Source organism: Lepidochelys kempii, chromosome 10, assembly GCF_965140285.1.
Source record: "Lepidochelys kempii isolate rLepKem1 chromosome 10, rLepKem1.hap1, whole genome shotgun sequence".
Classification (NCBI taxonomy): Eukaryota; Metazoa; Chordata; order Testudines; family Cheloniidae; genus Lepidochelys; species Lepidochelys kempii.
In genome coordinates, this window is record NC_136389.1 from 37,885,377 (window position 1) to 37,897,954 (window position 12,578).

Genomic DNA, 12,578 nt, shown 5'->3' on the forward strand with positions numbered 1-12,578 from the left:
CGTTGTGTGAGACTCCCCCCTTGCAGATGTCCACGGACAGTGGTAGGGTAGTGGTAGGGTCCCCCCCTAGAATGGCATGCAGCTGATCATAGAAGCAGCATGTCTGGGGCTCTGACCCGGAGCGACTGTTTGCCTCCCTTTGTCTTGTAGTAGACTTGCCTGAGTTCCTTAACTTTTCGCGGCACTGCTGTGTGTCCCTGGTATAGCCTCTCTCCACCATGCCCTATGCGATTTTGGCATATATATTAGCATTTCTTCTTTTTGATCGGCATTCAACCTGCACAGATTCTTCTCCCCATACATCAATTAGATCCAGTGTCTCCCGTTCGCTCCATGCTGGAGCTCGTTTGCTATTCTGGGACTGCATGGTCACCTGTGCTGCTGAGCTCGTCACGCTGACCAAACAGGAAATTAAATTCAAAATTTCCCCGGGCTTTTCCTGTGTACCTGGCTAGTGCATCGGAGTTCAAAGTGCTGTCCAGAGCGGTCACATTGGAGCACTCTGGGATAGCTCCCAGAGGCCAATACTGTCAAATTGCACAACGCTGGATCTGCACTACCCCACATTCAACCCAACAAGGTCGATTTTAGCGCTACTCCCCTCGTCAGGGAGGAGTACTGCAGTCGATTTTGAGAGCCCTTTAGGTCGACGGAACAGCGTTGCTTATAAAATCAACCTAATGCAGCTAAATTCAACCTAACCTCATAGTGTAGACCAGCCCTTAGTGTTGGACAGACCCATATCCACTTCACCTACTCTATATAGGGGGCAGAAAAGGGTGAAGACAACTGGCACTAGTTTGATGCCTAGTAAAGTTGTTTGTGGACTTACCTGATGTTTTTATCCATTGGCACATGGGAGTTGACAGTTAACTGTGTAGCAATGGCATTCACATTTTTACTTGAGATGGTTGGTAGGCTGCTGGAACCACACTGCCTAAAAGACAGAGGAGCTTCCGGGTTTTGTGGCTTGACCTTGTGAAGTCAAGAGCCATCACGGTTTCACACAACCTCTTCCTTCTTGCTGAGTTCAAAGACTCAAGCAGTGCCATTGCAGTTTCAGGGCTTTTGTTGCCGTGATATTGCTAGAAGAGTGTCTCACTCTGTTCTGTCCAGCAAGGAGTGAATGCTTTTCTGAAGGCCCTCGCAATCCTCGATTTGGTGGTTGATATTAGTAGGCCTACTAAGCAGTCGTGAGCTGGATATAGTGAGATCTGGTTTATCAAGCCCTGTACAATCATTGCATAGCAGGACCAGTCAGCAGACTGTAAATTCCAGTGCAGGGAATCAAATGAGTGGAACATGTAGATCTACAGAAATCATAACTGGGCAGTGTTGGCTGTTGGGAAGGTAATTGAGAACTTGTAGATGACAGTTGGTGGCCACGGATGTCACACGACAAAAAACAAAGGTTGGGAGTGTAGCACTTCCTCTGTCGGGCCAGCCTGAACATGCCACTGTTTTTGGCATCATTAGAGGAGGTGCTGGTCTTCTGTGAAAGACCAGCATGTTAGTTGTGCTCCAGCATGGTCATTCTTGTTATAGCCCCATAGGCTATGATGGCTATTGGAATAGCCAATGTAGATTGTAGGATGGTTTGGTGTTGGTAACACTGGACATGGCCATTCCATTGATGGTGGCTTGTACATGTTTATAACTGTCAGATCACCCATCTTGATGGCAGTTGAGTAGGGATTTGTGATAGGCATGATCTGGATGGAATCCTTAAGGTCATGTTTTATGTACATTGCGAGTCCATACTTGGGATGATGGCTTCCAGATACAAGGGCATATCAATTGATCATCAGTTGGTGGCCTGCACTCTCCAAGTGTGTTTCTTGTAGTGCAAGGACATTAGTGTTTTGAGTCTGCAGTATCGTTGTGATGTAATAATACTTTGCATTGGATAGTCCCTTGATATTGAACTGCATAATCTGCAGCAATGGGCCTATTGGAAGGGAGGTTTGGCTCTGACATAGGCCATTATTGCCATTGATTTTCTGACCTGGAGGTCCTTTAAGGATGTTTGGTCGCTGATTTGATGACATTGGTTGTGTTTTTGCACATAACGGGAGACCGCATGAAGGTTGTCATTTCCTCTCCCATGTGAGACACTTTGTGAACTGGTGCAGAACTTCATAATCCAGTTTGGCCTCATTTCCTCTTTTTAATACATCTTTTTCTATGTAGAACTGGCATTCTCAACCGCTGGTACACTGCACAGGAGGTGAATTGTTGTCTTTGATGGAATGGAAAGTACTGTAGTGAGCTGGCTTGCATCTGTCTGCACCAGTCCCCTGTATTGGCTGGAATTAGAATTGCTCAACTGCCTGTCATAGGCTCTATACTGCTAACCATATATGCAGATTCTCCTTTAACTCAAGAACTGTCTATTCTTCTAGAGCAGGAGATTCTAAGATTAGTCGTCTTGCAGTTCTTGAATAGGTGTGATATGCAGCATAATGACAGCTGTGGTGGACCATCATTTGTTAAATCTTAGAACCATAGGACTAGAAGGGACCGCAAGGATCATCTAGCCTAATGCCCAACCAAGATGCAGGATTTGTTGTGTCTAACCTGCTGCAATGACCCCTTTAAAAGGTGTGCGGTTTGACTTGCTCTTTCTGCTGGGAAGCAGGTTCTGGGGGGCACTTCCAACTGGCCTCTGCAGCCAAGAGTCCTGACTTGCTGTCGAGAGAATCACAGAGTTTAAGGTCAAAGGGACTGCCAGATTGTCTAGTCTGACCTCCTGTATTTCACAGGCCACCGACACACCCCAGCAACCGAAATGAGTCCAAAGTATCACAGCCCACAGGAGACTAGACTGTTCTGTGCCACAGGAAGAGAATAGGAGGGACTGAGATGCACCAGTGCCCAAGTCCCCTGCAATAGCACAGAAATGATTGTGAGATTGTGACATTCTGTACCTTGGGGGAGGGTGTTGTAACCCTCATATTCCTAATTTTCATATAATTGTGGTTTACGTATAAAGCATGCCTTGTAAGATATCAGGGGAAAGGTTATGATCTGCTGAAAGTCATTTCTCTATCTATATATGTGTATCACTAATCCATATGAAATTATGAGAATTGTGTAGTATGGTTGTCACTAAAACATGCTGTAAGTTGGGGGAATCAGCCAAATATTATCTCCACAGAGGCAACAGCAAGGAAGGTAATGGCTCAGTAATGCTCACCTGACTCTGAAGGTGGGGGGGGTGGCAAAGCCAAGAGGGGAAAAAAGGACATGATAAAAGGGAGAGAGATTTGCCATGCTGCTCCTCTCTCTTCCACCTACATCTACAGACACCACACCAAGCAACTGAAGCACTGATCAAAGGGGAGAGCCTGGCTGAAGAGCAACTAGTCAACCTGTGGTGAGAAACATCTAAGTTTGTAAGGGCATTGAAAGTATTAAGATCAGTTTAGAATGCATTTTGCTTTTATTTCATTTGACCAAATCTGACTTGTTAGACTTTAAGTGATTATAAGTCAAAACATATCTTTATAGTTAATAAATTTGTTTGTTTATTCTACCTGAAGCAGTGTTTGGTTTGAAGTGTGTCAGAGGCTCCCCTGGTGATAACAAGCCTGATACATATCAATTTCTTTGCTAAATTGACAAACTCATATAAGCTTGCCGCATCCAGCGGGCAGAACTGGACACTGCAAGACAGAGGTTCGTAGGGTTGTGTCTGGGACTGGAGGTATTCACTAGTGTCATTTGGTTGCACAATCCAAGGAGCAGCTTACATGCCAGAGGCTGTGCGTGAACAGCCCAGGAGTGGGGGTTCTCACAGCAGAGCAGGGTAAGGCTGGCTCCCAGAGTCAAGGATTGGAGTGACCTAGCAGATCACTGGTCCAGATAACGCCAGAGAAGAATGTCACAGAGATACACACAGATGATCCTGGCAAGTGACCCACAGCCACTGCAGAGGGAGGCAAACCCCTCATCCCCAGGGTTACTGCCAATCTGACCTGGGGGAAAATTCCTTTCTGACCCCACATATGGCAATCAGTTAGGCCCTGTCAAGGTTCCTCCCCCACTCTGAACTCTAGGGTACAGATGTGGGGACCTGCATGAAAAACCTCCTAAGCTTATCTTTACCAGCTTAGGTCAAAACTTCCCCAAGGTACAAAATATTCCACCCGTTGTCCTTGGATTGGCCGCTACCACCACCAAACTAATACTGGTTACTGGGGAAGAGCTGTTTGGACGCGTCTTTCCCCCCAAAATACTTCCCAAAACCTTGCACCCCACTTCCTGGACAAGGTTTGGTAAAAAGCCTCACCAATTTGCCTAGGTGACTACAGACCCAAACCCTTGGATCTGAGAACAATGAAAAAGCATTCAGTTTTCTTACAAGAAGACTTTTAATAAAAAAATAGAAGTAAATAGAAATAAAGAAATCCCCCCTGTAAAATCAGGATGGTAGATATCTTACAGGGTAATTAGATTCAAAAACATAGAGAACCCCTCTAGGCAAAACCTTAAGTTACAAAAAAGATACACAGACAGAAATAGTTATTCTATTCAGCACAATTCTTTTCTCAGCCATTTAAAGAAATCATAATCTAACACATACCTAGCTGGATTACTTATTAAAAGTTCTAAGACTCCATTCCTGGTCTATCCCCAGCAGAAACCAGCATATAGACAGACACACAGACCCTTTGTTTCTCTCCCTCCTCCCAGCTTTTGAAAGTATCTTGTCTTCTCATTGGTCATTTTGGTCAGGTGCCAGCGAGGTTACCTTTAGCTTCTTAACCCTTTACAGGTGAGAGGAGTTTTCCCCTGGCCAGGAGGGATTTCAAAGGGGTTTACCCTTCCCTTTATATTTATGACAGGCCCTGAGCATGTGAACAAGAACCTGCCAGGTCCGCACCTGAGAGAGACAATGCTCTGTATCACCACAGAGCCCTGGTCCACTCCTCTAATGTCTCATCTGCAGCCATGGCCATCCCTGATGGATGGATTCCTTCAAAGGAAGGGGAAAAAACCATCTCCAAATACAATGTGGGAGAATCCTTTCCTGACCCCACCAGATGGCCAGCTGAAACTCTGAAGCACGAGCTTTAGGAACATAAGCCATAAAGCAGAATTGAGCCCCAGGGCTTTTGAACCCTGCCCTGATCTGCACCATCACAAGCAACCCTGTCATACAACTGCTCTCATAAATTTATCCACAATTTCTATTGGGAGGCTGTTCCAGAAGCGCACCTCTCTGATGGTTAGAAACCTTCTTCTAATGTCCAGCCTGGATTTGTTCATGGCCAGTTTATAGCCATTTGGTTTTGTGCTAACATTGTCCTGTAGCTTAAATAGCCTTCACCCTCCCTGGTATTTACGCCGCTAATGTATTTTATACTGCACTCATATCACCTCTCAGCCTTCTTTTTGCTAGACTAACCAAGCCAAGCTCTTCCAGTCTCCTCTCAGAAGACAGGCCCTCCATTCCCCTGATCATCCTAGTAGCTCTTCTCTGTACCTGCTCCAGTTTAAATTAATCTTTCTTGATCATGGGTGACCAGAACTGTACACATTATTGCAGATAAGGTCTTACAAGTGCCTTGTACAAAGGCATTAACACTTCTCTATCTCTACTGGAAATGCCTCATCTGATGCATTTTTCACACATAACACATCACACATTTTTCACACATCACATCGGTGGCTCATTGTCATCCTGTGATGGACCAGCACACCCAGGTCTCTCTCTTCCTGTGTCAATTCCAGTGGTTGAGCCCACAGCTTGTAGCAGAAATTCTTATTATTAGACCCCACAAGCATGACCTTGCAATTTGTACTATTGAAGGTCATCTCATTTCTGTATCTCTGATCAGTGTCATCCAGATTTTTCTGCATAATGTTCCAATCCTCCTCTGTATTGACAATGTCTCCCAGCTTTGTGTCATCAGCTAATTTCATTAGCACACTCTTACTTTTTGTGCCAAGATCATTAATAAAAATATTGAATAAGATTGGGCCCAAGACCAGTCTTGTGGAAGCTCCACTACTAACCTCCCTCCAGTCCCTTTGTTTTATGGTGGTGGTGTTTTTTCAGGCTCACACTGGCAGAGACCTCACCTGAATTAGGGCTTCAGTCTTGCAACAGATGCATGAAATAGTGTCTTGTACTAATACTGTTTTGTATTTTAAAAAAAATTCATAGGCTTATAGTGTGTCCTCTACTTGATAGAATGGAACCAGGTGACTGTGTGGCATAGCCCTAATACTGCTAAAGGTAAAGGAGATTTTCCTTTAGCTGAAGCAGTAGCTGTCTGTGCTTTCTGAGCAGGAGGGTATGAATTCTAGCCTCACTGCTGCTGCAGCAATAGGGCATGTCTACACTGCAGTAAAAGACCTGCAGCTGGGGTTAATCATTCCAGGGAGAGGAAGTTAATTATGTCCTGGACAGAAGGCTGCAGTATTGATGTTTCTTTTGTTTTTGCTGTGTGTTTGTTTTAAAACAGGAGAAAGCCACTCATCCTGGAGGCCTTGGGAATATCGTGGATGAGATTGGTGAGTTGGGCTGATCAGTGGGATCACAGACGTCACAGAGCTCGCTGGAGTAATTTCGTCTGTCACGTGCAGAATGGCGCAACAGACCAAACACACTTAGCTTTGCTTTCTGCAGCACAGTGAGCACCCAGCAGTGGATTGTGATTTCTTCTTAGTTAACTCCCGGAGTCCTGGGTTCAGGTCTAGTGTATAACCTGCTAACCAAATGGAGATTTCCCTGGAGAGAAAGTAAATCCAGAGGGAGGAAATGCAAGAATTTGAGTGTAGGGGAGTCCTGGCTGCGTTAGCGTAGTTGGGGTGTGCTAAGGGAAGGAGCATTCACCATCTGGATGCAGTGACTCCAGAAAGTGGTAGATTGAAGTGGGAATCCTAAAACTAAGTCTGGGCTTCCTCTTCCCCCATTTAATGCCATTCATCACACTGCACCCAGCTGCAGCCATCCTAGCCATTCAGCTGGTCTGAGCCTGCAGTCAGCCACTAGTCAGCACTATTATTATGGAGTAAGCACTATCCATTGGAGTTCCTTTTTCACCTGATTCCAGTGTTCTCCTGATACCTCTCTGGGGAGTCCCTAGGGTCCGCCCCTAGACTTAACTTACTTCTTTAGTGCCCTGGAAACATTCTTAAATGTAAACCCTTCCAGTGCCATTGCTAACCTGTTGGGTTGCAATCCTTGACAGTAAAGCTCCAAGTATAATAGACCATGTGTTACCTGCTTCAGATGAATGGATCTGATCCGTTATGGAACCACTATGTTGAGGTACCTCTGAGACCTTGTCCACTTGGTTCCCCAAGATCTTTGTTTGACACTGGTCTCATCACTCAGGGTCCTTTATTTGGCATACCTCAAAGCTATGCTGAGTTGATCAGACTGAGATGTGGGGGTGGGCACAGGCTATACCACACATCCAAAGTTATACAGAAACTCCCTTCCGTTATATACGTTATATTCACTATATATTGCATTACTCTGCAGGAACCAATCCCTTTATAGCAAGCTCTGCCCACGTGCTGTCCATATTCAACTTTACTCTTTACATCATCTTTACACTCCTGACTTCTCTTCTCCATTGTTCTCTTGTTCTTAGTAGATGATTCCCAGGGTGTTCTCCCTCTTATCTTAGCTAGCTCAGACATTCTGTTTCCAGCCTGCTTATCCATTTACCTACCTAATCCTGTCTCCCAAGATATAAGGCCTCCTCCATGTTTAATTACTCATGTCAAGCCAGTTCTACATAGGGGTATGGGATTATGTAAAGCCCCTGACACATGATTCTGTCAATCCAGGATGTGAGAGTGCCTTCCCCATATGGTACGTGTGTGCTTTACATGATTCGTGTCATTCATTTTATCAAATTTCATCAAATTACCCTCTCCCCTTACAAATCAGCTCTCATTTCAGATGCAGAATTCCACTACACCCCAGCCCGTTAGTGTTCGCAAAGCTGGGAAACAGTTTTGCATGATCTAGCTGAATTCTGGAGCTGGTCAAAAAATGCCAGTAACTTTTTTACTTGAAATTTTGAGGGTTTTTTGTTTTCATCAAACGTCTCTTGAGAATTTTTCAACCAAAATGATACACCAAAAACCATTTTCAGATAAAATGTACAGTTTCCAAAATCTGAAAATCATTCAGTAAAAATGTTCAGGTTTGGGTTTCCATTTTTTTCCCATGAAAAACCAGAATAGTTTGTTGAAAATAATTTTTTCCACACAAAAATTGTTTTTGACCAAAAGTCTCATTTGTCAGAATTATGTCTTGCCAGAAAAATGTCTTCCAGCTTTATCAAATACACCTCTTTGGCATTGTGTGTTTGCGGTCAGCTGCACATACACGCGTTTGACTGTGAATAGGTGCGTCATACCACGAGTGACCTGGGTGGCCAGTTTTGAAGCTTAGATAGTCAGTACCAATACTAGACACAACATAAATGCTCCATAGATGGCCATTCATTCATTTGTGACATCGGTTGAATGCCGGTGAACGATGCACCAGGGCTTCACAGAAAAAGCCCAGATCTGCCGAATTATGCATCCAGGGAATGTTATTCAATTAGCTCTCTGCAGAAGTTTGAACTCTACATGTTGAAGAAAAGGAACCCACAGCGTTTCCTCCTCTGCTCATTATTTTTGGTTTTGGCCATATCCCTCATCTTGGTCTGTCTTGTGCCGTTCAGGCACAGCCCTGCATTGGGGGTGGCATAGCCCTAAATGGAGCTCCTGGAAACAAGTTCAAGTGCTTCCCTTAGCTCTGGGGAGTGAAGGGTAAGCACAGTCCTTGCTGCGCCTGCTGAAAGGGTGTGATGTGCTCCCTCTACCTGGTGTAAGACCAGCTGTCCTGGCCAAAGTGGCACAAGAGAGGGGACAGATCCATAGCTCCCACCCACTTTTGGAGACCAGTGCCACTGTAGGGTCTAGTCGTCTGCTCTAGGAGCACAAGGACTATTATTTTGCCAAGAACCCTCTAATGCTGCCTTGCGTAGCTCCATGGGGCTGGTCACAGTCCTGTCCTTAGAGACCCCTCCTTGATGTTGGAGGAATGAGAGTGCTATGTTCTCTTGTGCTGCTGGAGTGTAATGCTCTCCAAAAGGTCACTGTATTCAGTCACTAAATACAGCACCAAAAATAAATGCTGAATTAAAAAGTTTTGAAATGATAAAGGCATTTCCAACTAAAGGAAACCTCAGGGATGTTTTATAGGCTTGCAGGAGCTTTGTGTCAGATGCAGGACTCATAAGCACCAGGGAAGACAGAAGTTCAAGTCCTAGCCTCCATCAATGGTTAACCTGATCAAGAACTGGTACTGCAAGGCAGTCTCAGAGCTTATCAAAGACAGAGAGAGCGAGATCATAGAATCATAGAATATCAGGGTTGGAAGGGACCCCTGAAGGTCATCTAGTCCAACCCCCTGCTCGAAGCAGGACCAATTCCCAGTTAAATCATCCCAGCCAGGGCTTTGTCAAGCCTGACCTTAAAAACCTCTAAGGAAGGAGATTCCACCACCTCCCTAGGTAACGCATTCCAGTGTTTCACCACCCTCTTAGTGAAAAAGTTTTTCCTAATATCCAATCTAAACCTCCCCCACTGCAACTTGAGACCATTAGTCCTCGTTCTGTCATCTGCTACCATTGAGAACAGTCTAGAGCCATCCTCTTTGGAACCCCCTTTCAGGTAGTTGAAAGCAGCTATCAAATCCCCCCTCATTCTTCTCTTCTGCAGGCTAAACAATCCCAGCTCCCTCAGCCTCTCGTCATAAGTCATGTGTTCTAGACCCCTAATCATTTTTGTTGCCCTTCGCTGGACTCTCTCCAATTTATCCACATCCTTCTTGTAGTGTGGGGCCCAAAACTGGACACAGTACTCCAGATGAGGCCTCACCAATGTCGAATAGAGGGGAACGATCACGTCCCTCGATCTACTCGCTATGCCCCTACTTATACATCCCAAAATGCCATTGGCCTTCTTGGCAACAAGGGCACACTGCTGACTCATATCCAGCTTCTCGTCCACTGTCACCCCTAGGTCCTTTTCCGCAGAACTGCTGCCTAGCCATTTGGTCCCTAGTCTGAGATCTTTTTCTGTGTCCTGCTTCCAGAACAAGCTGTACAGGAGACAGCATACACAGAGTTGTATGTGAGAAGACTGCACTAGCCCATCCCCAGGAGCCACTGTGAGGGTCAATGATAAAGACAATTCATCCTGGATTTGCTTTTGGCTTAGTGATCTTTGGCTCTTCAGATAAGCTTTTTCTTTGCTCTTCTGGATTTTCCATTTCTGCTAAGCTCGGCCAATTCTTTCTGTGTGAACGGCAGAAAGGAGACAAAGCTTCTAAAAGAATGACTGCCTGCAAGGGAGCTCACAGCAGCATGGATGTTCCTGCAGCCCCACCAGGCATTACAGTAGGCAGCGGTGGGTGACCGAGGAAATGGAGATCAATTGAAGGTTGGGCACTGGCAGAACGTACAGTGCAGTCTGTCATCCATTCCATATGTACAGCATATAATGCATTCTCTTCATGGTTAGGGAGGATACCTAAGGCCATATTGGATGGCCTACTCCAAGTGGGATGAGCTTCTGGCATAGTTCCTGCCAATACCTGCTAGGGCTGGAATAGAAAACTTGAGGAGGGGACCATTTTCTACCTCCTATGGGACAGTGAATACAGCTAATTATCAATGACTCTAGCTGGTTACTATGCCAAGAAACATGTCACTTGACTCTGATCATTCATTCTGCTGACTGGCTTTTCTTTAAAAAAAACAAGTTCTCCTTTCTCAGGGCAAGTCAACACTACCGCACTATATCAGTGCAGCTGCACTGCGTCTGGTGAAGGCATGCTATGCCGATGGGATAATCTCCCATTGGCATAATTATTCCAGCTCCATGAGAGGTGGAAGCAATATTGGTGGGAGAGTCTCTCTCGCTGACATAGCGTTGTTGTGGACAGCGTTTAAACCAATGTAACTTACATCTTTCTGGGGGGTGTCTTTTTCACACCCCTGAGCAATGTAAGTTACATTGACTTCAGTGGTAGTATAGACCAGCCCTTAGTAATACCAGTGTAAAGCTAGAGCCACCCCAACAAACTGACTCTGGATTTACAGCAGTGTAGCCGAGGTCTAACTCTGGCACAGAGTCAGTATTACATAGTAGTACACCATGGTGTATGTGTTGTGTCCAATTCTATAGTAGTTGGTGTTCTGTATGAAATATGCTGCACTATATTATATAGATTCTTCTCTACCATGAGAAGACTATACTTTTAAGGCAAACCGAAAAAGAAAAAGCAATGTGGCTGTGTGCCTTCATAGAGATATGGTGGAAGCACAACTGAAACCAAATAATAATAAAGATGGAGAACTGGAGATAGATAATGACATCTCAAGAGGGTCAAACTTCATCTGCAGTTTTCCTACCCCTTAAAATGGCTCAGCTGTTGTTTGGGTCTCCAGGGTGGACGGAGTCAAATTCTGCTACTCTACGCCATTTTAGACCCCCCCTATGCTAGCTCACAGTATCTAAAATGGTTTATAATAGGATTTGGCCTCATCCATGTTTTTAAATCATTTTAGCTGCAGTTATATTTAAATTGCTTGTTAAAATGGTTCAATAAAATCTATTTAAATAACACTGTACACTTCTCTAGCACCTTCTTCCGCTGGTGTCCAAGTTCTTTACAAACATTAAGGAATCAATCCTCACATTCCCCTATGAAATAGAATTATCCCCATTTTACAATTAAGGAATTTGACCCCAGAGAGATTATATGACTTGCCTAAGGTTACAGGCAGGGTGGGACTAGAACTCAGTATTCCTGACTCCCTGGCCTGTGTTTTAGCCACAAGGGTATGCCCCTCCCCATTTGAGGGCTAGTGTAGGCAGGGCATAAGAGTTGAAAGACACACATGCAGCCAGTGTTTGCCTTCTGTTTCACTCAGCAGAATTCTGAGATTCTACCTTTATCTCCCCCTGCACCCACAGACGCTATAAATCCCTCATGATCCTGAGTTGTAGGATCCTTACAACTGAAGAGGGCTGAATGGGCTACTACTACTAAAAACCCCAGTGGGTTGCTGTTAATTATCAAGAGTCCCCATCTCTGTCCTCCTGACCCTGCAAGCCTGCTGAACAAGAAGGCAGGTTGACTCAGACCAAGATCTCATGTTTAGAAGCATGGAATGCTGCCATCACCTGCCAAGCTAGTGAGTGCGCCTCAGTTCTGAGTGGAAGGGGTCAGATCTGTTCCCCAGCCCTTCAGTGGAAGGTAATTTCAATTGCCGAAGTAACCCTCCTGAAACATGTGAAACACCTACCCACTGATTTATTAATACAGCCTATTTCCTGAGAGTTACATATCCCAATAGCTACAAGGTAAGGGAAAGATGTGGGACTGCTGGGCACACTGCACAGGTACCGAGGCCTGGTTAATAACACCAATCCATATCAGTCACCTCATGGGAAGGCATCCTTCTGGAATCCACTCTCCCAAAATATGATTTGGACATGAGTCCCCGCGCACAAGACTGGGACTGAACTGAGTGCAGGGATGTGCTTAG

At 45.0% G+C, this 12,578-nt stretch overlaps 1 protein-coding gene across 1 annotated transcript in view; it reads left to right on the forward strand.

Moving 5' to 3' along the window:
• The window catches only part of C10H8orf33 (chromosome 10 C8orf33 homolog), a 75,345-nt gene extending 63,327 nt beyond the window's left edge, over positions 1 to 12,018 (forward strand). Inside the window, exons 9-10 of the transcript XR_012161192.2 lie at positions 6,474 to 6,522; positions 12,004 to 12,018. The gene's annotated coding sequence lies outside the window, so the exon portion shown is untranslated. The remainder of the gene's footprint in view (positions 1 to 6,473; positions 6,523 to 12,003) is intronic.
• Positions 12,019 to 12,578: the final 560 nt, after the last annotated feature.